This window comes from Geotrypetes seraphini, chromosome 2, assembly GCF_902459505.1.
Source record: "Geotrypetes seraphini chromosome 2, aGeoSer1.1, whole genome shotgun sequence".
Classification (NCBI taxonomy): domain Eukaryota; kingdom Metazoa; phylum Chordata; class Amphibia; order Gymnophiona; family Dermophiidae; genus Geotrypetes; species Geotrypetes seraphini.
This window is the reverse complement of record NC_047085.1, coordinates 354,636,020-354,660,897: the sequence shown is the minus strand read 5'-3', so window position 1 is coordinate 354,660,897 and position 24,878 is coordinate 354,636,020. Positions and strand designations below refer to the sequence as shown.

Sequence of the window (24,878 nt, the reverse complement as noted above, 5' to 3'; positions counted from 1 at the left end):
GGCAGATTACATAAGAATTGTTGTGAAGATAAGATATTGTTAAGATATTAAGAAGTACTTAAGGAATAGGTTGAACATTTTCTAATTTGCTGAGGAGTAGTTGGAATTGCAGGAGGTGTTCGGAACATGTTTGATTGTGTTATATTGGTTTTATGTATTTTTTGAAGAGTAGGGTTTTGTTTCTTTTTTGAAGGTTTTGTAGTCTGTGGTCGAAATGCCACTCAAGAGTCAAAGCACCTTCGCCACCTAATCTCACCACATGCTACTTAGTGTATATGTTTTATTGTCATGTCTATATTGTAAATTATGTCATCTCTGTCCTGTTTCAGTTATATTGTGGATGTACTTTGTAACCCGTTCTGGGCTCCTTTGGGAGGACAGGCTAAATAAATAAATGCATAAATAGTACAGAAACTCTCAGGCTGATCTCCTGAGACTTGAGAAGCCAAGAGCAATGTAAGAGTTCCTGCACCACATGGATTCAAGAAGAGCAGGAAGCTTGTAGGGTGCACTAAGGACTGACTAGTTTGCAAAGGCAAGGGTCCTGGGGGATGTATATAGACTAATTGTGAGGGAGTGGGCTAAAAGATGAAGGAAGGTTAGTGATTGGCTTGGTGGATGAGATGACTGGTTCACTGGAGTACAGGCTGCAAGTGGGCTGACTGCCTTACTAGGGTACAGACTTGGGGGTGAGAACTAGTTGTCTTGGAGGGGACAGGCTGGCTTTCTGGGGCGGTGGTGGCTGATTCGAGAGAAAAGATTGTGGTAAAAGAAACTCGACTTGTGGAAGGGTAAAGGGGGTGGAATTGGAGACTAGTCCTGACTATATATTTAAGAAAAGGACTCGCCTTAAGTACAATGTTCAGATCCTGGACCGGTTCCTCGTTGAGGCGCAGGCGGCCAGCTCTGGACGAAGTAGTAGGGCCGCACTTTGCGCAGGCCGCCCTCCAGGTAGCATTCCGTTTCACGAAAGTGGGACTCTCCGAAGCTCACACCGAGGTGACGCTTCTTCAGTGGAGGTACATACCTCTCCCCATGGCCCGTTTTCAATTTCCTCTGGCTCGAGACCCGCTGCTTCTTGCTTGGCCGAGCTGGCTCATGTGCGGCGCCTTCTTCGCTCTTCTGCTTCCCAGGCTCCTGCATACCCCCAGTATACGCTCCTGGACCACGATCACGGGCTTTCACTAACAGCATGGGTCGCATCCACGCGTTCAGCATCAGGCTATCTGGGGAAACAGCCTGTACAAGATCGCGATGCCAGCGATCTTTGCCTGCTTCAGCTGTTTCCTCCGCTGCGGTCCCGCCCCTCCTCTGATGTCAGAGGAGGGGCAGGACCGCGGCGGAGGAAACAGCCGAAGCAGGCAAAGATCGCTGGCATCGCGATCTTGTGCAGGCTGTTTCCAGACGGGACACCCGGCGTTGGGGGGGGAACTGGACCGGGAGCTGGCCTCAGGGCTGGCCTCAGGTTGGCCCCCCCCCGCCCCCCCCCCCTTAGTACGCCACTGAGCTGCAGTAGAGGTTTCTACCACAGCCCAGAGTGTAATATGATGCTGCTCCAACACATATAGGAATTCGATGAGCATCAGAGCATTTAGCGCTCCAGTCCAAGGTAGAAATCTCTAAAATGGCTTAGTAAAATAGCTGGGGGGGATGGGGTTAATGTGCACAGTTTATTTTGCTGACTACCATGATAAATGAATAATGCTACTTGTAAACCACTTTGAAAACAGAATTATTCCATTGGCCTGGGTGCATCATGCCTTAAAGCAGGGGCGGAGTCAGCCCTCCAATTTTGGAGGGGCCCAGGGCTGAACTGTGGGGACAATGCATTCTCTCCTCCCTCCCTTGCCTCTCACCCCTCCTCCCCCGAGTGTATTAAAAATACCTTTGTTAGTGGGATGCTAAAACCCCGCAGCCATAGAAAATCAGGATCTGAGTTTTCCTTCATTTAAAAAAGACTCACCTCCTGTGCATTAACGCCGCAGATATTCCTTGCTGATAATTGCAGGATATAAAAAATGGTATGTATGTTATGGTATATAAGTGAGGCTCCCAGTTACACCTCTGAAATACAGCCCATGCCTGCTAGCTGCGTCCCTGAGGCAGTGCGCACACAGGAGCCTGATACATACACTATGCCTGAATTTGAAACTCAATTTAGACAGTCTGAGGGTGTTCCTGTCCGAGCCACTAGAGAGAGTAGGAGCACAGAAAAGCCTGCATCCAACAGGACACATCATGCCAGTTTTCCCCTCTAGTCCCATGAGGGAAGTAACTAGAACTACCAGGTCATTTACTACACCTGGTGGTTTGGGGCATGGCTGTGCCTAGCTGCACAAGAGAGCTGAGCAGTTAGAACAGAAAAAGGCCAGACTGGAAAAGCTGAGGGAGCTGGAAGGGCTGAGAGCTCTGAATGGCTTAGAACCACTGAAGGCCGTGGAGCTGGGGTTGCCTGAGCAGGAGTTGACTGAACCTGAGACCCAGATGGAACAGCTTATAGAGATGGGGCCAGACGAGAGCCTGTTAAGCCAGGAGCTAGAGATGGAGGTATGCTGCTCTGTTAAAGCCAGCAAGAATTAATGCTTGATTTTGGAAAGAACTTTCAAACTGTGTTTTGCCTTGAGAAATTGAAAAGACAGTTGGTATTGTGCTGTTAACCCTAGCTAAGGAATGAGAGAGACAAAACTTTTGAGAAAACAATGAAAGTTTTTTTTTCTTTTTGCTAACGTTTGTTTTCCCCTGTTTGAAGTGGGGGTTGTACAAGCAGAAGCCCATTGTGGAGGAGAGTGGGGTAGCTCTGTGTTCTTCTTGTGGTAGGAAAGAGGGAATTTATAATTGAATAATTCCAATGCACAGAGCACACTCTCTGGCCAGTAGCCAACCCACTTGTGACCAGAGTCCAAGCACTAGTACAGACTTTGCCAGAACCTACACAAATCTAATTACAAATTGAAATTAAACTGTTTCTTCACTGTTATATAAATGAACTGTTGCTGAAGTAAACTAGAGACTTGCTTAAGCCAAGGCAACAAAGCTTACCTGACTGAAAGGTGGTAAAAACCATTTGGGGGGGGGGGGGTCTTTCTGCCCATGGCTATGGACAAAAGCAGGACTGGACTATGCATGAACTGCTAATGCTGAAAGGTCTCTTTTGAGAGCTGGAAGGAGCATTCTGACAATTTGATTTCTGACCATTTTGTTTTGGTTTCTACTTCGCTGATGAACTGTGCATTGTGACTTGTGAGCCAGAAGTCTTGTTTTCCCTTTTTACTGAGAATAATAAAGAATAATCATTACCAAACTGTACTAAAAGTAGTGTGTCTGAAGTTCGTGTCTCCTGACATTCCTGTGTGGTCCAAATTGGCCCATAGGCAAATCAAAGTCCTGTCACAGATATCCTTAAGAGCTACTGCCCTGAAGGTACCTGTGACACACCACATGACTTACTGAATACTGTACGTTATGCACATCCCTGCTGCATTTACACATCTGCAGCTCTATGGCCATGTAAGTGTGGGAACATAAATATAAAGCATGCTGATACTAGGTCCCGCTAGTACTCTCTAAGAGAATCTGTGCATCCTCCACATTCTCAGAATGCCTAAAGAGACATGCCTAGTTGGAGAATTACCCCCTCTCCCCATCATTTTTTGATCTGATCAAGTTTAACAGCATAAACTTTGGCCATATAAAAGGGTCAATGTTTAGACTACTAGCACTTACACTTATGTGCACTCATATCTGCTTAAGTGCTCGCAGGGTGCCTAAGCCCTATTTTGCAAATACCCAGTTTAAAAAATTTAATATTTTGATTTTTGTAAACCACCCTGATCTATTTCCAGTAAGGCCAATACAGTAAGTTCCATAAACAGTAAACATAGCACAAATTTGCAAGGATGCATACACAAAGGACAAATATGTGACATGTAGGATGGCATAAAAAGCAATTCTAACTTTGCCTAATTAGTTATGCAGATGCCAGTTCTGAATTTCACTATCAATAAATGTTCAAAAAGTTTGTCTGGATCAATATAAGATTTTAATAACTTATGATAAGTTCAAAAAGGACACCTCAGCCCCACCACTCCACCGCATGTAATATTTTCTATAGCGGGAAGCAAGTTGTGGTGCTTCATCATTGGCTGTCATTTTTTGTTTTTGCACTGTTGTTTTTTCTCACTTAGATATGGAGTCGGATGACAGCGGCAGCTTTGGGAGACCCTTGATAAAACACTTGGTGTGTGAAACATGTCGGGTCAGACTCCCTAGGTGTTGGCTGAGATAAGTACTACTTACTTTTAAACTATACACTATGTTTGGTGTTAAGGAAATATTTATTTCTTTAAATTATTGAGATATAAAAATTTAAAAAATTTAAAAGAAAATACACATACATATATATAAAAATAACAAAAAACAACAGTGCAAAAACAAAAAGTGACAGCCAATGATGAAGCACCACAACTTGCTTCCCGCTATAGAAAATATTACATGCGGTGGAGTGGTGGGGCTGAGGTGTCCTTTTTGAACTTATCATAAGTTATTAAAATCTTATATTGATCCAGACAAACTTTTTGAACATTTATTGATAGTGCTTTTGGACTGGACAAAATATTTACTTAAACCACATTGCCATTGTTTAAGCGAGTTCTGAATTTCAGCCAGTAATCCCCATAACATCCATAGTAAAAATGGCTGCCACAACCCCTAGCATAGTCTGATGATACTACAGCTAGCACTGCAAGACTTCTGCTGTTAACATGTTAGGGGGGTTTGTGTGGATTTGAACCAATGGTCTTTGGAAGATAGACAAAGTGCCTTTAACCACAGGTGCTTTGGCCTAGGTAAAGGCTCCTAAGATTTTTTTTTTCCTTTTTTGTGACAGTCTGCCATGTAGGTGTATGCTGATGATATCACAGTGATGTCAAGATTGTGCATCAGACACATCCATTTGCTCTGAAGGATAGCTATTGTGTGAGTAGTGTATTTCCTTTTCTTGACATTTTGGAAATGAGGTTTCACTCTTCTCAGTAGTTTCTTCACCTGGTTCTCTACAATTGGTTCAAACTCTTCCATTGTGTTTCCATTGTGTCTCCTGTTTTCCTCATATCGTGACCTTAGAATTACATGGTTCTAACTGTACCGAAAGTCATTCTCAGGAATTTGAAGTGGAGGTTTGTAGGGCAATTTGGTGTTCAATGACATGTGTGGATTTATTTATTAATTTAACACCAGAACAGAGTTTCTCCAAATCCTCGTGAGTGTTGTCATCGGAGTTAAAAATACTGAAAATTGTCACTGAGAACCCTGTAATTCTAAGGTTGCGATAATAATAATAATAGCTTTATTTATATCCCGTCATACCTATTCAGTCCAGTTAGGGTTGCATGAGCCCTTCAAGTCCATTGAAATTCCATCAAGATCTTACCAATGGAAAAGTATAAACAGTGTTACTTCTTAGCATGTTACTAAAGCTTCCAGCCTCTCATGCAAGGCAAAATTCTTGTCCAACATATCTGAACTGTAAGGTGGTTTCCCCCCCCCTTGTTTGATTACTGCATTAAAGAAGATTTTGGTTCAAGAGTTCCGAGTCTTCATAGTAATGTTCTATACTCTGATAGTCAAGCCTAGTGTTTGGAACAATATTATGCAAAGACCATAACAATGATCGTTGATCTTAGCAGTGGCGTAACAAAGGTGAGTGGTGCCCCTCCCCCACCCCCTTGTCGTGTGCATGTGCCCTTCCCCTGTACGTTTTTTATGTGTCCGCTTCAATGCTCTCTCCATCATCACTTCCTAGGCCCAGGTCCCAGAAGTGATGTCAGAGAGAGTGCCGAAGCAGACACAGGCAGCAAGTTGGCGGCTGCTTGCGCCAAAGTTAAAAAGGTACAGGGGAAGGGAAGGGCGCGTGCATGACAGAGGGAGGAGTGGGAAGGGGGCAACTGCTACTACTATTTATTATTTCTATAGTGCTGAAAGGCATACGCAACGCTGTACATTCTAACACACAATAGACAGTGCCTGCTCAGAAGAGCTTACAATCTAATTTAGACAGGACATTTCAGGGTTGGGGAGATTATAGTGGGTCTAGGTATCTGACAGCAGTGAGTAGGAGTTAAGAGTTGAAAGCAATTTCAAAAAAGTGGGCCTTTTAACTTGGATTTGAGCACTGCCAGGGACGGAGCACGACTTATTGATTCAGGAAGCCTGTTCCAGGCATATGGCGCCGCAAGAAAGAAGGGACGGAGTCTGGAGTTTGCAGTGGAAGAGAAGGGTACAGATAAGAGGGGCTTGTCCGACAAGCGGAGATCACGGGGGGGGTGGGGAATATAGGGGGAGATGAGCGAGGAGAGATATCGGGGGGGGGGGGGGTCTTCAGAGCAAATGCACTTGTAAGTCAGAAAGAGGAGTTTAAACTGTATTTGGAAATGGGCGGGGAGCCAATGAAGCAACTTGAGGAGAGGGGTAATGTGAGAATAGCGGCTCTCATGAAATATGAGTCGCGCAGCAGCATTTTGAACGGATTGAAGAGGTGAGAGATGGGCGCGTGGGCAGAGAGGAAGAAGGGTGCTGGCACCCCAAGGAAGACCACACCCGGCACAGACTGCCCCCCCTCACACTCTCCATACTACGCCGCTGTATCTTAGAGCTCCATCAGTGAATAGTGATTGTACAAACCAACTTTTCTTGGAGACAAATGAAATATGATCCTTAGGATAGATCGTTGTCAATGATTATACCTAAGATTTTTAATGATGTAACTCACTGTATTGGAACAGACATCATTTGTACTTTGGGTAGAAAGCTGGATATTTTCTGTTAAACAAAACATTTTTTGCTTTTTCTGGATTTAATTTAATTTTATGATTCAGCAACCAATTTGAATTGTAGTTAATGTTTTGAAAATTATCTGCGTGGGTGTGAAGGCTGTTAGGCCAAGGGATTGAATGAAGCTAAAAAGCAGTGCCATGAATAGAGTATTCTATATTTGTGAGATATGAGTTAAACCATGAGAAGACAATTCCTGAGATACCTACCTGAGAGTCAAGAGAATAGGCGTGGGTGATCAGTACATCAAATTCAGCAGAAAGACCTAGAGATAAAACGACTACTGTCTTGTTCTGGTCAATATGAGATTGAATGTAGGCCAATAGAGTTAGAGCTGTTTCTGTACTGTGGCCTTTGCAAAATCTGAATTGATGAGGATGAAGGACATTTGTTTTATACAAATAATTAAGTTGTTGAAATACTGTATGTTCAACTAATTTAGATATAAATGAGTTTTGCCAGCATCTGAAAAAAATCATAGGGCCTCCTACCCAACATCATCAGATGTAAGGTACAAATATTTGTATTGATTTTGCCTAGCAAATAACTTTCTGCTATAAATTTGCATGCCTTCTGAAAGGGGGAAAGGTACAAATAAAGAACTGGATATTCTTATCAGGGACTTCTCTCCAATGCAAAATCACTTGACCAAATATAATCACTTGACCACATATCTACATTTGTACTTTATTTCATTGGTGTAACCTGGGTGAGTGAATTCAAAGTGAGTGGGTTTAGGCCACCTAGCAGTGATATGGCTGATGGGGCTTGGGGATCTGTGTCAGCCAAAAGATTCCTGGCATCTCTCCCTCCAGGAGACCAGGGATCACTTAACTCCACCCCCACCAGTATCTTTAAATCCTTTAGTTCTTTGCTGGTCCCTGCCCGGATGATAGCAGAAGGGGTACACAAAGAACTTGTTGGGACACGGGCTGAGACTAATTTTAAAGCTGGGGGTGCTGTTGCAAGCACGCATCAGTCTGTCCACTCACTCACTCCAAGAAGGCAGACCACACCAGATGTTAAACTCCAAAATCTTGAGCTTTACTCTCTCAGTTGATGAAAGAGGCACTCTCCTTAAACAGTTACACAGTTCCCAACTTATATATAATGGATATCCATTCTCCTTACTCCTCTACTCCCAAAACAAGTGTGTAACACAAAGCAAAGTTATTAATCTTTACACAAAATAGGCTGATGGTATTTCAGATGTTACAGTACGGTAATTGCACAGTTCAAAATGTCACAGTTCTTGTCAGAGGGTAAAAGCTGTTCACAGAAATGTACTGTTGTAAATCCCAGACCTTTATGGTGGAACCCTGGTACTCTTACTTGTGCAAAATGTATTTTTGCTCCCTTCTGCCTCAGATGTAGGTTCTTTTAGGAATAGAATATAGCCTACCTATATAGTAGGCAAAAAACTGCACATTTACAAAGTGCAGGCTGTGTTTATTATACCAAATATTAAATGTGGTCACAAATACCACCTTTTTACAAACCAAGGGACCCGACACGGTCCGTGTTTCGGAAAATGTGCCTTGGTTTGTAAAAAGGTGGTATTAGTGACCACATTTAATATTTGGTATAATAAACACAGCCTGCACTTTGTACCTATTGCAGTTTTTTCTTGTTTTTTTGCTTGCTGTTCTTGCACTGCAGTCTTTGTTGGATTCCTTTGTTGTTTGCCTCTACCTAAATAGTAGTTCTTCAAAAATCCTGAGACTCTCCTGAAATTCCTTTTCAAATGAGATTCTACACAGGGTAAAACAGGTTTCCCAAACCTTTGCACTATAGCAAGTATCATACTGACATTCTCCAGATCAGTAAGGTATTCTTTTCTGGATGGTTGCACCAATTCTACACACTGATTGTTGTTTTTTTTTTTTTATTTCTGAAGAGATAGGCTTACGTCCTATCTGTGGTACAACCAAAATTTTATTTTATTTTTAAATTTTTATACCATTTTATTTCAAAACGGTTTACAAATAGTTACATTTATTGGGGTTTTTAAATTTTAAATTATTGATTTTCTAAACTTCAAAAGTGCAATGCACAAATATATATCATATAATAAGTTAATAAAAGCACAATCATTTTCTCCCCCCACCCCACCCAATGATTATTCAATAAAACACAGAAACATAGGGCTCCTTTTATTAAGCCGTGCTAGCGGGGTTAACATGCGTGACTTTTCATCATGTGCTAACTCCCGCACTGGCCTAAAAACTACCGCCTGCTCAAGAGAAGGCGGTAGCGGCTAACGCGGCTGGCAGTTTAACGTGCAGTATTACAAGTGTTAAACCGCTAGCGCGCCTTTGTAAAAGGATCCCATAGACCAGTGATTCCCAACCCTGTCCTGGAGGAACACCAGGCCAATTGGGTTTTCAGGCTAGCCCTAATGAATATGCATGAGAGAGATTTGCATATGATGGAAGTGATAGGCATGCAAATTTGCTTCATGCATATTCATTAGGGCTAGCCTGAAAACCCGATTGGCCTGGTGTTCCTCCAGGACAGGGTTGGGAACCACTGCCATAGACTATTATATTTATTGCATGCAGGACTCCTAGAAACATTCTCACAGACTTGTTTTCTTTTAGAACTCTACTATAGGGCTTAGAACTCCCTCTAGTATTGTACCAATGCAAATCTCAAGCCTTCCCTATTGAAACGTGATACTTTCAGATCTGCTCAAACTAGAGCTGTAGCTAGCCTATGCCTGCTTAGTGCTCACTGAGCTCTTTTGTAGTAATACAATTTCATGTTAGATATATAGAAGACAAATTGTTCGTCATGGATACCACAGAATGATGAAAAAGACCTCAAATGCTGTTAGCACTGTTCCTTTAGCAATTGTCTTGACAGATTACGGACATAATTCAGTGGCATAGGCTATTAAGCTTTAGAACAGACTGAAAACGTATAAATGGGAAGAAGAAGGAAAACACTGAAGACGACGACAGCTGGAAGATGAGTTATAGAAATATATGATCAATCGGCGGTTTGTAATTAAGAGGATGAGATGAGCAGCAACTGAAAAAGCAGAAGGTGGATGTGTAACTAAGCAATGCAAAGGGAGCCTATTCCTTTTATATACTGAGTTTAAAGGGGAAGCCAATGAAAAACTGCTTACTGTTCAATTTCTGTAGTTATCAACTTCAGGGGGAAAAAAATCTTGTGCAACATGAAGTAAACAGATGTACAGAAGACCAGACTCGTCATTTCACAGTTAGAGGCTGATAGCAGGCCATAACTAGGTAAAGTTAATCAAACAAAGTTGTTCAATGGCATTTAAACCTAGAATTTGATTGACCTGAGTTACCTAGGCAACTTCAGATGGCCAGCATTGACCATCAGCACTGACCAGCCAAAGTGAAGCTGCTTCAGAAATACCCCTAGGATAGACTTCCTTTCACCAGATAAATTTTGGCTAGGTTACCTTTCCAAAATGTATGCCCTGCTGCGGGTGACCTGGGTGCCCAGATTGACAATCCCTGGGATGCACAGCTAAGCTTTCTCTCTTTGCTGTCCTATTTTTAAAACTGTAATTTTTCATATTTCTGCTCTGCATCTTTCTCTCGGTTTGTTCTATTTCATAACCTGTTGTAAATCGCTCAAAAGGTTATCCAATGGGTAGGATATTAAAGGTTGAGGGAGGGTGGAGTTATCACGCTGTATTAGGGCCTTAACTCATGCTATTTGTCCTTTATTATGACTTAAATGGCTCTAAATCAGCTTGTCTTGCACTGCTGCAGGATTCTTAGGTCACCATGGGTTACATAGTAATGAGATGCATAACATGCATATGCATTTAAAAGGTAGGGTTACCAGATGTCTGGGAAACCCCAGACATGTCTTCTTTTTAGAGGACTGTCCGGGTTCCCAGATGGACTTTCAAAAACTCAACAGTTTGTCTGGGTTTTGGAAAAACCGTGAGCTCCGGTCGTGTCTGGACGGCCTTTAACAAGCATGCGCAGATGACATCACAAGCATCCGCGCATGCTGGAGGCCCTCCAGACGCAACCTGGAGGTCAGGAAAAAACAGACATGCTTTATGGGGGTGGGGCTGGAGGCTGAACAGGGCAGAACCATATGTCTGAGTTTTTCCATTGGCAAATATAGTAACCCCAAGTAAAGTAGCTCATTACTATGTAAAATCCAAACGGGACTTCTAGCCATAAAATGATGGTAAACTAACCCCAGCTTTTTACTGTTCCAGAAGCATTGGACCTCAAAGATAAGGCCAATACTCCCAGGCCACATCCTAAAGGGGCCAGTGCTAGGGGTTTGATCATGGTGGCTAATGTGATTGGGGTTGGGTGGCACCAACCCCTTTAGACTCTGAGAGTATTGGGCCATGGCTTTAAGGCAGTGGCAAGGCCATGTGGGAGGGTGTTGGGTGCCAGGGTCCCCCAATTTGGGCTCAGGCTCCCTCCAAACCTGCAGTAACCCTTTACATGGTAGTGGGGATACCGAAGCCCTGCCAGCCAAAGACATTTGATCTGAACTGCTAATCTTCTTGTGCTACTGCTGTACTCAGAAGCCGGAGGCGTGCCTTCAGCCGCTGACACTGGGATTTCTCATGCATGCTCAGTTCGCCCAAGAACTGAATATGCTCGGTGAGTCCTGGAGTCAGCAGCAGGAGGCATAGGATGAAGTTAAGAGGTGATAGGCTCAGGAGCAATGTATGAAAATACTTCTTTACAGAAAGGATGGTAGATGTGTGGAATAGTCTCCCGGTGGAGATGAAGATTGTTTCTTAATTCAAGATAGCATAGGACATGCATGTGGGATCTCTTAGGGAGAGGAGGATTGGATGTTGTGGATGGGCAGACTGGATGGGCTATTTGGTCTTTATCTGCCGTCATGTTTCTATGTTTTTATAATATTAATAAGAATTCATAACAGTAACATCAAGGATCAGTTAATGTAGAGTTCATGTCATGGATTACATTGAGAATAGATGTGTCTTTAGTGATTTCCTGAATTGAAGGTATGAAGGGATCTGTCACAAGCAGGCTGGAAGACAATTCCAAATCTTGGGACCTTAGAATTCGAAGGTAGACTCAAAAAGTGATTTTTTTTTTTCTGGATTAGACACATGTGCACATGCAGTGATGTCCACACATGCATAGAGGGCCTCCAGACATGACCCCGAGCTTGGAGACTTCCAAAACCCATACAAACTGCTGGGTTTTGGAAATCCCTCTGGGCACTCAGACAGTCCTCTAAAAATGTATTTTTATTTTTTAAGTATTTAAAAGAGAACATATCAGGGTTTTCTCAGATATCTGGCAACCCTATATCAAGGGGATCACAAAGCAGGGGGATTTGTTAGGTAGATGCCATCATGACTGTTTTTTCTTTCTATATTTTTTGGAAGTAAGCCCACACTTTGTTACATGCTGTAGCAGCATTCATTCTATCTGCCAGTACATGTAACATGGTGCCCATGCACTGAGGGTCTGCTCTGATTGGTAAATGTAAGGCAGATGATAGATACACTCCCTACATTTACCACACTTACTGACCTTGGGGGTGTGGGGGCGGATAGGCTCTGTCTGCCCTGAATGCTTGGTAGCTGGTGCCTGCAAGCGAGGAAAAAAAAGTATTTGTGGGTGAGATCTAACTCCCTTCCTCCCAGGAAACCCACAAAACACAAGTGTGATTGTGAGCAAGGCTTGCTGGCAGTATTTACAAGTTTATTTTAATGATATAACTATAAATATATTGAGAATACTAAAAGTACATTTAAATATTTACAGTAATAATTCTCCTGAAGCACAGCAAAAAAAATCTCAGATACATTCCTTCATCATATCAGATAAACATTTAGATAGTTTGAGGTACCAATGCCCACACAGTGTTACCAGGTAGAAAGGAAATCTCTTTTGTCTTCCTTCCCCCACGTTCCATTCTCAGTTATCCTCCCGCTTTTCTTACCTGCTGTACTCCACATCTTACCCATATGCAGACTGCAACTGAACTGGTGGCTGTTGCAAGTTCTGAGAGGATCTGTAGTACTGGACCTAGCCCGTATCTCCAGCTCTGGTGTCTGGCCCTAGAGCTCCACCTTTGTGACTATCTCCAACGTTCCTGAGGCTGTGGCTCCACTCCTTCTCAATTGCTAGACTTCTTCCTGCCTTGAGGGGAGATTATTGTTGTACTTGGGCTGTTCATTGTCCCATTGCTTCTCAGCTGCTGCACCTTCTTCTGTCCGGATGGATCATCCTTTCTGGGTGGCTCTCATCCACTAAACCCCTTCTGCCTGGAGGCCATCCCTTACGGGTGCTTCTCCACAGCAGTTCGAAATCTTGCAGGCCATTTCTCCTTTGAAGAGGTTTCCGTCACTAAGGATGGCAATGGTATCACTGCTAAACTCATAGCACTATAGTTTTAGCACTTAATACTACTAGTACTACTGTTAATTATTTCTATAGCACTATCAGATGTACACAGCACTGTACAGAGTCATGAAGGAGACAGTCCCTGCTCGAAAGAGCTTACAATCTACACAGAGAAGAGAGACAAACAGGATGTCATGCATACAGTTAAGGGGAACAGTTAATCTGTAGGTGGCTTCATCGTATCTATGGAAGCGCATTAGAATGCCTAAGAAGAAAAAAAAATTAGATTGAATCAGTTTGGGCAGACTGGATGGACCATTCGGATCTTTATCTGCCATCATCTACTATGTTACTGGGGAAGGGAGTGGTGAGAAAGATGCCAGATCATGGGGAAGGATGAAGGAGGTAAAGATACTAGATCTGAGGGGAGGAAAGGAGATGCTGAAAACCACAGGGGGGAGGGGGAGGAAGGGAGAGATAGAAGGAGGTTTTTGCCTATGAAATCTAATTGAAAAATGTCCAATAAAATGGTATTATCTTATTTTGCATTTTTATTTTATTTTTATTTGTTAATTTGTAAAGTGATTGTTGTTTCTCAGGGTTTTTTTTTTTCAAATTTACATTCTGCTATCTTTATTTTGCACAATATTAGGGGATATGCATCACTGTTTCTGTGGTTTTTGTATTATATAGAGCAGGGGTGCCCACACTTTTTGGGCTTGCGAGCTACTTTTTAAATGACCAAGTCACAATGATCTACCAACAATAAAATTTTAAAAAAACACAACGCACACTGTACGCATAGAAAATGTTAATCATCATTCCTATTCCAGGGTTTTCAAAGAGGTCAAAGCAGATGACTCTATGCACTATCACTTCAGTAACAACCATACAAAAATAGACAAATATACTCCCTCCCTTTTTACTAAACCACGTTAGCAGTTTTTAGTGCAGGGAGCTGCGCTGAATGCCCAGCGCTTCTCTCGACACTCCTAGGCTCCCTGCGCTAAAAACCTCTATTGCGGTTTAGTAAAAGGGGACCTTAGTGTAAAATATAGACAGCAGATATAAATTCAGACACATTTTGATCACAAAATTTAAAATAAAATCATTTTCCCCACCTTGTCTGGTGATTTCATGAGTCTCTGGTTGCACTTTCTTCTTCTGACTGTGCATACAATCTTTCTTCCCTTCTTTTAGCCTGTATGCTTCTTCTCCTCCAGACCTCATTTCTTCCCCCAACTTTTCCTTCCTCTTCCCTGCCCTTTCTTTCTCTCTGCCTCCCTTTCATTTTTTTCTGTTTCTCTTCTTTCCTTCTGTCTCCCTGCCTGCCCTTTTTCTTTCTTTCTCCCTGCCCTCCCCCAAGCCACTGCCACTGCCATTGCCATCGGGGACCAGGACCCAAACGCCACCAATAACAGGCCCCAAGCTCTCCCTGCTTCGGCCAACCAGCATTCCTCTCCCTGACGTCAATTCTGCCATCGGGAAGAGGAAGGCTGATCAGCCCAAGATCGCGATCGACCTATTAGGGGAAATGCTGCCGGGTCCTGCCTTCGCGGAAACAGAAAGTAGGCAGGACCCGGCAGGAAGAAGAACAAATGCTTGTCTCCCGCATTAGCCCGTAGCGAACGCTTGCTTCAGGGCTCTCAACATGTGCGCGCCGGCTTCCCTTCTCCCCTCCCCCCCCCCGGACATAACTTCCGGTTTCGGAGGGAAGAGAAGAGAAGCCGGCACGCACATGTTGAGAGCCCTGAAGCAAGCGTTCGCTACGGGCTAATGCGGGAGACAAGCATTTGTTCTTCTTCCTGCCGGGTCCTGCCTACTTTCTGTTTCCGCGAAGGCAGGACCCGGTTTTTTGTTCAGCAGCGGCAGATGACAGCTGGGCGGATCGCCCAGCTAAAAGGCCCTAGGGAGAAAGAAAACTGGAGAGGAAGGCTGATCGGCCCGTAGATCAGGACGGCAACACGAGTCTATCACAGAGCCCGGGATAGGCTCCGCGATCGACTCGCGTTGCCTTCCTGAGCTACTGGTCGATCGCGATCGACGCGTTGGGCACCCCTGATATAGAGTCTAGCTTCTTGGTGGTTCAGTTTAACTTTTGTCTACATACAGTGGTACCTTGGTTTATGAGCATAATTCGTTCCAGAAGCATGCTCATAAACTAAAATACTCGTATATCAAAACGAGTTTCCCCAAAGGAAATAATGGAAACTCGCTTGATACATTACCATCCTCTCACCTCTCCCGAGGCCAGCAGCGCTGCTCCCCCCCACTCAAACCAGCACCCCGCGTGAACTGGCACCCCCCGCCAGAACAACTTGAAACTTACCCCCCGTCTAGCACCGACACGCAACCCACAGGACATGCCGGTGTTGCTTGAAGAACTTCCTGCCTCTGCTGGGCCTTGAGCATGCATCTGCGCATGCTCAAGGCCTTCTACTTCTCCCTCTCGTTCGAGCGGGGGGGGGGGGGGGCGATGCCGGTTCTCGGGGGGAGGGGGGTGCTCGCAAATCGAGTCAACACTCGCTTTGCTAGAATGTTTTGCTCGTCTTGCAAAACACTCGCAAACCGGGTTACTCGCAAACTGAGGTTTGACTGTATTTCTATTTTTAGTTTGTGATTACTTATTCCATATGGGTAAGGGTGTTTCTGTGTTCTGTGTCTATGAAAGCCATGGTTTTCTTTTAGCACTGACTGTACAGGATTGATCTGCGCAGGTGGTTTTCTCATCGATCCTCCCAGTTAGAGGCAAGGGAAGAGCCAGAGATGAACGTATCCAGAGGACGAACGAGTGGCTGCAGGGATGGTGCCGGGATATGAACTTCGGATTCCTAAACCATGGGGAAGCGCTACAAGGACTTCAGGGACCAGACGGACTCCATCTGACCAGTAGGGGTAAGAACATCTTCGGACACCGACTAGCCCGCCTGCTTCACAGGGCTTTAAACTAGGTAAGTCGGGGGAGGGTACCCATTCACATATTAGTGCAGAAAGGAATTATCCTGATGAGGTGAGTCGAAACTCCGCGTCCATGTCCAAGGTAAGTACCCACATTGCAAACAGTTCTTTAGGAGTCACACCGACTCGGGTAGGATACGCCTCACAGGGACTTAGTAAACACAAGATATGGAGGGCCATGTATGTCAATGCACACAGTTTAGGTAACAAAATTCTAGAATTGGAGGCTGAAATAAGGAATGCCGACCTAGATGTGGTGGCAATATCTGAAACTTGGTTCACGGATTCACATGGGTGGGATATGGCTATACCGGGCTACAATCTACTTCGTCAGGACAGAGAGGGCAGGTTAGGAGGGGGGGTAGCTCTAAACCTTAAAGAGGACATCAAAACCACCAGGATCACAGATGTCAAGTACACCGGGAGTCCCTCTGGGTAAACCTGGCAAGAGGCAGAGAAAAATGCCTGTATCTAGGTGTGGTATACAGACCCCCAAGACAACTGGAAGACATGGACGCAGAATTAATTGAAGACAGAGAATATCACTCTACGAGGAGAAGCTGTACTGCTAGGGGACTTCAATATGCCTGATGCAGACTGGAACTCATTTTCAGCGACAACCAGTGGTAGCAGGAGGCTCTTAACCTCCATAAAGGGAGCACGTCTCAAACAAATGGTAACGGAGCCCACTAGGGCCCAGGCGATCCTCGACCTGGTACTCACCAACGGGGAAAGCATCTCAGAGGTCTCAGTAGGAGATACGCTAGCCTCCAGCGACCACAACATAGTATGGTTCAACCTTAGGAAAGGCTTCCCTAGATCAAACACGAAAACAAAGGTACTCAGTTTCCGGGGCACAGACTTCGCACGCATGGGAGATTTCGTCCATCAGACACTGCAGGACCAAGCAGAGACCGATGATGTAGAAGCTAAGTGGTTAACACTGAAATCAACCATACATGAAGCAACTAGCCGCTTCATAAAATCAGTAAATAAACGACAAAGAAACAATAAACCCCAATTGTTTACCGCGGAGATCTCGCACCTCATTAAGGAGAAGAAAAAAGCGTTTCTCTCCTACAAGCGTACGGAGAAAAGAGAGGCAAAAGTAGAATATAGGACCAGGTTTATAGCGTCAAAATGGCAATTAGGGAGGCAAAACTTCGAGTGGAAGAAATTCTGGCAAAAAACATTAAAAAGGGGGACAAATCCTTCTTCAGGTATATTAGTGACAGAAAAAGGAACACAGGCGGGATAGTACGCCTTAGAAGACTGGACGGAAGTTACGTGGAAGCAGATTCCGATAAAGCCGAACTACTGAATGAATACTTCTGCTCAGTCTTCACCTGTGAAGCATTGGGACACGGTCTGCAGTTGAAGTCAATACAAAGCACAGAAGACCCGTTTCAGAATTTTGAGTTCACACCAGGTGAAGTTTACAGTGAACTGGCAAGACTCAAGGTGAACAAAGCCATGGGACCAGACAATTTGCACCCAATAGTGCTCAGAGAATTGAGCGATGTCCTGGCGAAACCGTTGGCTGAGCTATTCAATCTCTCCCTAAGTAAGGGGAAACTTCCCCTGGACTGGAAATTAGCTAATGTCGTTCCTCTGCATAAAAAGGGTTGCAGGGCAGAGGCTGCGAATTATAGACCGGTGAGTCTCACATCAATAGTGTGCAAACTCATGGAAACACTAATTAAAAGCAAATTGGACACAATTGAATGAAGGGAATCTTCGGGATCCCAGTCAGCATGGATTCACCAAGGGTAGGTCCTGCCAATCCAATCTCATCAGTTTCTTTGACTGGGTAACAAGAAAGTTGGACTTGGGAGAGTCTTTGGACGTCGTGTACCTGGACTTCAGTAAAGCTTTTGACAGTGTCCCACACCGCAGGCTGCTAAGCAAGATGGAATCGATGGGGTTAGGAGAGACACTAACTGCATGGGTCAATGATTGGCTGAGTGGCAGACTTTAGAGGGTGGTGGTTAATGGTACCCTCTCTAAAACATCGGAGGTGACCAGTGGAGTGCCGCAGGGCTCGGTCCTGGGTCCACTCCTTTTCAACATATTCATAGGGGATCTGACCCAAGGGCTTCAAGGTAAAATAACACTATTCGCCGATGACGCCAAACTATGTAATATAGTAAGTGAATGCAGTTTACAGAATTATATGGCGCAGTACCTGCTTACATTGGAAAATTGGTCCTCAACCTGGCAGCTAGGCTTCAATGCTAAGAAATGTAAGGTCATGCACCTCGGAAGCGGAAATCCATGCAGGACGTACTTCTTGAACGGAGAAACTTTAACTAGGACTTCAGCAGAACGAGATTTAGGAGTAATCATCAGTGCAGACATGAAAACTGCCAATCAAGTGGAGAAGGCTTCATCTAAGGCAAGGCAGATATTGGGTTGTATCAATAGAAGTTTTGTCAGCCGAAAGCCTGAAGTCATAATGGCGTTGTACAGGGCCATGGTGAGACCTCATCTGGAGTACTGTGTGCAATTCTGGAGGCCACATTACAGTAAAGATGTGCGCAGAATTGAATCGGTTCAGCGGACAGCCACCAGGATGATCTCGAGGCTCAAGGGTCTCTCGTACGAAGAGAGACTGAACAAATTGCAGCTCTACACTCTCGAGGAACGTAGGGAGAGGGGAGACATGATCGAAACATTTAAGTACCTCATGGGACGTGTCGAAGTGGAAGATGATATTTTCTTTCTCAAGGGACCCTCTGCCACAAGAGGGCACCCGCTCAAACTCAGGGGCGGAAAATTTCATGGCGACACCAGAAAGTATTTCTTCACAGAGAGAGTGGTTGATCATTGGAACAAGCTTCCAGTGCAGGTGATCGAGGCAGACAGCGTGCCAGACTTTAAGAATAAATGGGATACCCATGTGGGATCCCTACGAGGGTCAAGATAAGGAAATTGGGTCATTAGGGCATAGACAGGGGGTAGGTAGCAGAGTGGGCAGACTTGATGGGCTGTAGCCCTTTTCTGCCGTCATCTTCTATGTTTCTATGTATATGGCTTATTTAGATTTACAATGGGTGTATTGATGTTCTAGTGTTCACTGCAGTGTGTAAGATGCTGCCTTTTCCTAGGTACACTCTTGTTATGTGACTTATGGATTATTACTAAAAATCATGTTTTTTTTCATATAGAGGAAGGGGAGTGTTAAAAAATTATCAGACCCGGGTGTCACATATTCTAGATACGCTACTACTCAAGTTTATGGAGGGAGGGAAGGAAGAAGGGCTTTCACAGCAGCAACAGCTGCTGTCCAAGAAGTGACACTGAGGGTGCATCTTGGAGGATGGTAATCTAGTGCTGCCTTAGGATGCCATCTGGAGATCAAAAACAGGGAATAAAGAGGGAAATTAAAAAAAAAACCTGGATGTCCGTCAACAAAATAAAACTAAACGACTCCAAAACAGAACTCCTTTGGATCCACAAAGAGCACTGCAACTACATCTGTCCCTCTTTACACTGGGACTCATCAACCATAACTGCAAAAGAACAAGCACGCAGCCTAGGAATACTCTGTGACTCCAACCAATCACTTTCCAACCACACCTCTCAGGTGGTATCTTCCTCATTTTACTACCTGCGTCAACTCTGGAAAATATGTGTGTTTAAAGACAATAGACTGTTTTCAGTCCAATTCTTTATATGTGAGGTTGCAAACCATTGGACCCCTGAGGAAGGCGTGTTCACCGAAACAAAGACTATGTAGGGTCCAGTTGGATTTTTATCATAGTATTTTTTATCATTGTACTTTTTAAATTGAATTTTCATGGTTTTATATGTCAGTGTTTAATAAATTATCTCCAGAACATCTGTAATCACAGTTTTTGGTTTTGTTTTCATCGGTGGATTGTTTTCACTGTGGATCATTGGGTCTCCCCATTTTTCTTTGGTATGTTGATCTGTAACTTGTCCTGGGCTCTTTGCAGAGAACGAGATAGAAAATGAATTAAATAAATATATACAAAGTACCCCAGCAAACTTAAGGGTCTGTTCATTAAGTAAAATGAATCAAAAATGTTCATAGCTTTTTTTTTTTTCCTCACAGCTTTGTTGGTTTTGTAACGGTGTTAACAATGTGTCAGTTTCTGATGAACTTCCAGATCAGTTACTCACACCGACACTGAAGATTAGCCACAAGAACTGACAGAACAAGAAGCTCTCAAGTTCTCTGAAACCATTTCCTGCTATACAATGTTTTGCTGCTGCTGGGCTAGACCAGTGGTTTATCATGCCCAGCAGTCCGCTCAAGCGGCGGCCCTTAGGTCAAAGACCAGTGCCCTAACTGAGATTAGCCTTACCTGCGTACATTCTGGTTCAGCAGGAACTTGTCTAACTTTGTCTTGAATCCCTGGAGGGTGCTTTCCCCTATAACAGCTTCCGGAAGAGCATTCCAGTTTTCCACCACTCTCTGGGTGAAGAAGAACTTCCTTACGTTCGTACAGAATCTGTCCCCTTTTAACTTTAGAGAGTGCCCTCTCGTTCTCACTACCTTGGAGAGGGTGAACAACCTGTCTTTATCTACTAAGTCTATTCCCTTCATTATCCTGAATGTTTCAATCATGTCCCCTCTCAGTCTCATCTTTTCAAGGGAGAAGAGGCACAGTTTCTCTAATCTCTCACTAAACGGCAACTCCAACCCCTTAACCATTTTAGTTGTTCTTCTCTGAACCCTTTCAAGTAGTACTGTGTCCTTCTTCATGTACGGGGACCAGTGCTATACGCAATATTCCAGGTGAGGGCGTACCATAGCCCGGTACAGCAGCATGATAACCTTCTCCAATCTGTTTGCAATCCCCTTCTTAATCATTCCTAGCATTCTGTTCACCCTTTTCGCCGCCGCTGCACATTGCAAGGACGGCTTCATTGAATTGTCGACCAGTACTCCCAAGCCTTTTTCCTGGGCGGTCTCTCCAAGTACTGCACAGGACATACTGTATTCATGTATAAGATTTTTGTTACCGACATGCATCACCTTACACTTATTCCCGTTAAACCTCATTTGCCATGTCGCGGCCCATTTCTCGAGCGTGTTTATGTCACGTTGCAGGTCTTCACAATCCTCCTACGTTTTCACTACTCTGAATAACTTTGTATCATCTGCAAATTTAATCACCTCACTCGTCGTACCAATTACCAGGTCGTTTATAAATATGTTGAAGAGCACGGGTCAAACCACCGAACCTTGTGGCACTCCACTCATGATGCTTTTCCAATCCATGCATTGTCCATTTACCCCCACTCTTTGTTTCCTATCTGCCAGTTTTTAATCTACATGAGTATTTCACCCTCGATTCCATGGCTTGCAATTTTTCAAAGTAGTTGTTCATGCGGAACCTTGTCGAACGCCTTCTGAAAATCCAGATATATAATGTCGACCGGGTCACCCTTGTCTTTCTGCCTGTTTACTTAAGGGAGGTAGATTCCATGGTGACACCAGGAAATACTTCTTCACCGAATGGGTGATCGATCAATGGAATAGTCTCCAGGTGGTCGAGGCCAGTAGCGTGCTTGACTTCAAGCGTCGATGGGACCAACAGGTGGGGGTACCACAGAGTTTTGCTTAAAAGATGGATACTTCAGGTGGGGGGGTTTGTCTTGAGTAGACTTGTGGGAGGGAGGGTTGTTGTGTGGGCAGACTTGTTGGGCCGCCGGCCCTTTTCTGCCATCAAACTCTATGTTTTTTTTATGTTTCTATGATCTTCCTTTGCTGAAGCTGTGCTGGCTGGTCCTCATCAGATTGTGTCCATCAAGGTGATCAATGATGTGGTCCTTTATCAGTGCCTCTACAATCTTTCCTGGTACCGAGGTCAGACTCACGGGTCTGTAGTTTACTGGATCTCCCCTCGAACCTTTCTTGAAGATCGGCGTAACATTCACCACTTTCCAGTCTTCCGGAATCCTTCCTGATTTGATCAACAGATTGGCTATTAGTTGAAGCAGTTCAGCTATAGCCCCTTTCAGTTCCTTGATTATCCTCGGATGGATGCCATCCGGTCCTGGGGATTTATCATTTTTTAGCCTATCAATCTGCCTGCATACCTCTTCTAGACTGACCAGCAACCCTGTCAGTTTCTCCTGCGTATAGCCTGTTGGCTTCCAGTATGTTGTGTATATCCTCTTTGGTAAATACAGACGCAAAAAATGTGTTCAGTTTGTCGGCGATGGCCTTGTCCTACTTTAGCTCTCCCTTTATTCCATGATCATCCAACAGCCCCACCGCTTCCTTTGCAGGTCGTTTCTTCTTAATATATCGAAAGAACGGCTTGAAGTGTTTAGCATCCTTGGCTATTTTTTCCTCATAGTCTCTTTTGGCCCCTCTTACCGTCTTATGGCACCTGCTTTGATGTTTGTGCTTTTTCCAGTTTTCGTCCGTTTTTTTACCTTTTCCATTCCTTAAACGAAGTCTTCTTGTCTCTGATCGCTTCCTTCACCGCTACAGTGTTCCTTGTTCTTTTTCCTCTTGGATCCCTTGTTGAAACGCGGTATATATAGATTTTGTGCCTCGGTGACTGTGTCCTTAAAAAGGGACCATGCTTGCTTTAGTGTTTTTACAGTGCTTATCCTCTTCTTAATCTTCTTCTCCACCATGAGTCTCATCCCTTCGTAATTCCCTTTTCGGAAGTTCAGTACCATGGTCGTCATTCTGGATCGATGTTTTATCCCCATGTCCAGGTTGAAGTGGATCATATTGTGATCATTGCTTCCCAGCATTCCTTCTACTCCTACACCTTGCGCCGGTCCTCGTATCCATTTAGAATTAAGCCCAGAATTGCATTTCCTCTTGTATTTTCCTTGACAAGTTGTTCCAGGAAGCAATCGCCTACAGCATCCAGGAACTTGGTTTCCCTAGCGCAGCCGGAGGTGCCTAGGTTCCAGTCTATCCCCGGATAGTTGAAGTCACTCATGATAATTGCGTTGCCTCCCTTGCAGTTGCATTTAATCTCGTCCGTCATTTCTCCATCAATTTCTTCGGATTGCCCTGGGGGTCGGTAGTAGATGCTGATCTTCATTTCCAGTCCATTTGTTCCCGGAATTTTGACCCATCTGTTGTGGCGTGTTCTCTCCAGTAGATTCAATTTCCTCCGTGACATATATGGCAATGCCCCCACCTTTTTGAGCCACTCTATCTCTGCAGTATAGTTTGTATCCCGGTAGCACAGTGTCCCAGACATTTTTCTCAGTCCACCATGTTTCCGTGATGCCGATGATGTCCACTTTTTCTTTTTGTGCTACAGCTTCTAATCAGTGGCGTATCTAGCATATGTGACACCCGGGGCCCATCATTTTTTGCACACCCCCATCTGTACGAAAAACATGAGTACCTAGGAAAAGGCAGCATCTTACATACTGCAGTGAGCAGTACAACATCAATACACCCATTGTAAAACTAAACAAGCCAGACTAGTAAAGATCAATCCTGCAGTCAATCCTAACAAAAAAAACATGTTTTTCGAACACACAGAACACAGAAAACACCTTCGCCTAGTATGGAATATGTAATCACAAACTAACCCCTCCCTCTTTAAAAAAACTGTAATGTGGATTTTAGTCACGGTGGTAACAGCTCTGACGCTCATAGAATTCTGAGCATCAGAGCTGCTACCACCATGGCTTGGGCTAAAAAACGCTCCACAGTTTTGTAAAAGGGGGGATAAAATAGAAATACATAGACAAAGGTTAAGTTGAACCAGTAAGAAGCTTGACTCTGCATACAGTGTGCACCACAGAAACAGTGACACGTGTCTCCTAAAGCAATAAATAAATAGAAAATTTTTTTCTACCTTTCTCTTCTGTGGTTTCTGCTTTCCTCATCTTTTTGTAACTCTCTTCCTTCCATCCACTGTCTGCCATCTCTCTTTCCCTATATGGCATCTTCTCTCCTTCTATGCCCCTTCCAGAAACTGTATGCCTCCCCCTTCCATCTTTCCTTTCACCCCCATTGGTCTGGCATCTCTCTCTTCTCCTTCCCTCTCCCATACCTCTCCTCTGCAATCCCTTTCCCTTTTTTCCCTCATTTTCCTTTTCAATTTATTTTCTGCATCTGTCTAGATTACATTCTTACTACCCTCTCATCAATGTCCTTTTTTTACTGTCTACATAAAGCTTGCTACCTCTTTCCCTCACCCCTCCAGTGTTTCCCTAACTCAGTCCTTTTCTCTCCATCATGTGCCCTCCTTTTATCCCCTCCTTCCCTCAAGTACCCTCTTTCTCCAACCCTTCCATCTAGTACCTTCTCCTCTCTCTGTCCACTTCCATCCAGCGTCTGCTCCCCTCTTTCTGTCCTCCCATTTCTCTCCCATCTGCAATTCCATTCAGCATAGGCTCCCCACTACCATCCAATGTCTGTCCTTTCTCTCGCCATCCACTGCTCTTCAATCAGCATCTGCCCCCTTTCTTTCCCTCCAATATCCTTCCCCCTTATGTGTCTCCCCTTTCTCTGTACATCAATTCTATCAGCACCACCCTTCCATACCACCCTGCCCCCTTTCTTTCCCTCCACCACTCTTCCATTCCAGCAATCTTGCTCCTTTCTCTCCCTTCATTTAGCAAGGTCCCACGATGACTGTAGCTGCCGGCTGCCAGTCCACCCCTTCTGACGTACTTGCTCTGGAGCAGACTCAGCAGCCGCATGCTGGAAAGTCCCGCGATGACTCGTCTGCTGGCTCTGCTCCGGAAGAAGTAAATTATGTCAGAGGGGGTGGACCTGGCAGA

General features: G+C 44.3%; 1 protein-coding gene across 1 annotated transcript in view; it reads right to left on the bottom strand.

Annotated features, from left to right (window-relative positions):
* LOC117353907 (C-C chemokine receptor type 5-like) overlaps window positions 1-24,878 on the bottom strand; it is a 78,240-nt gene that overhangs the window by 32,245 nt on the left and 21,117 nt on the right. The gene's annotated exons all lie outside the window — the stretch shown is intronic.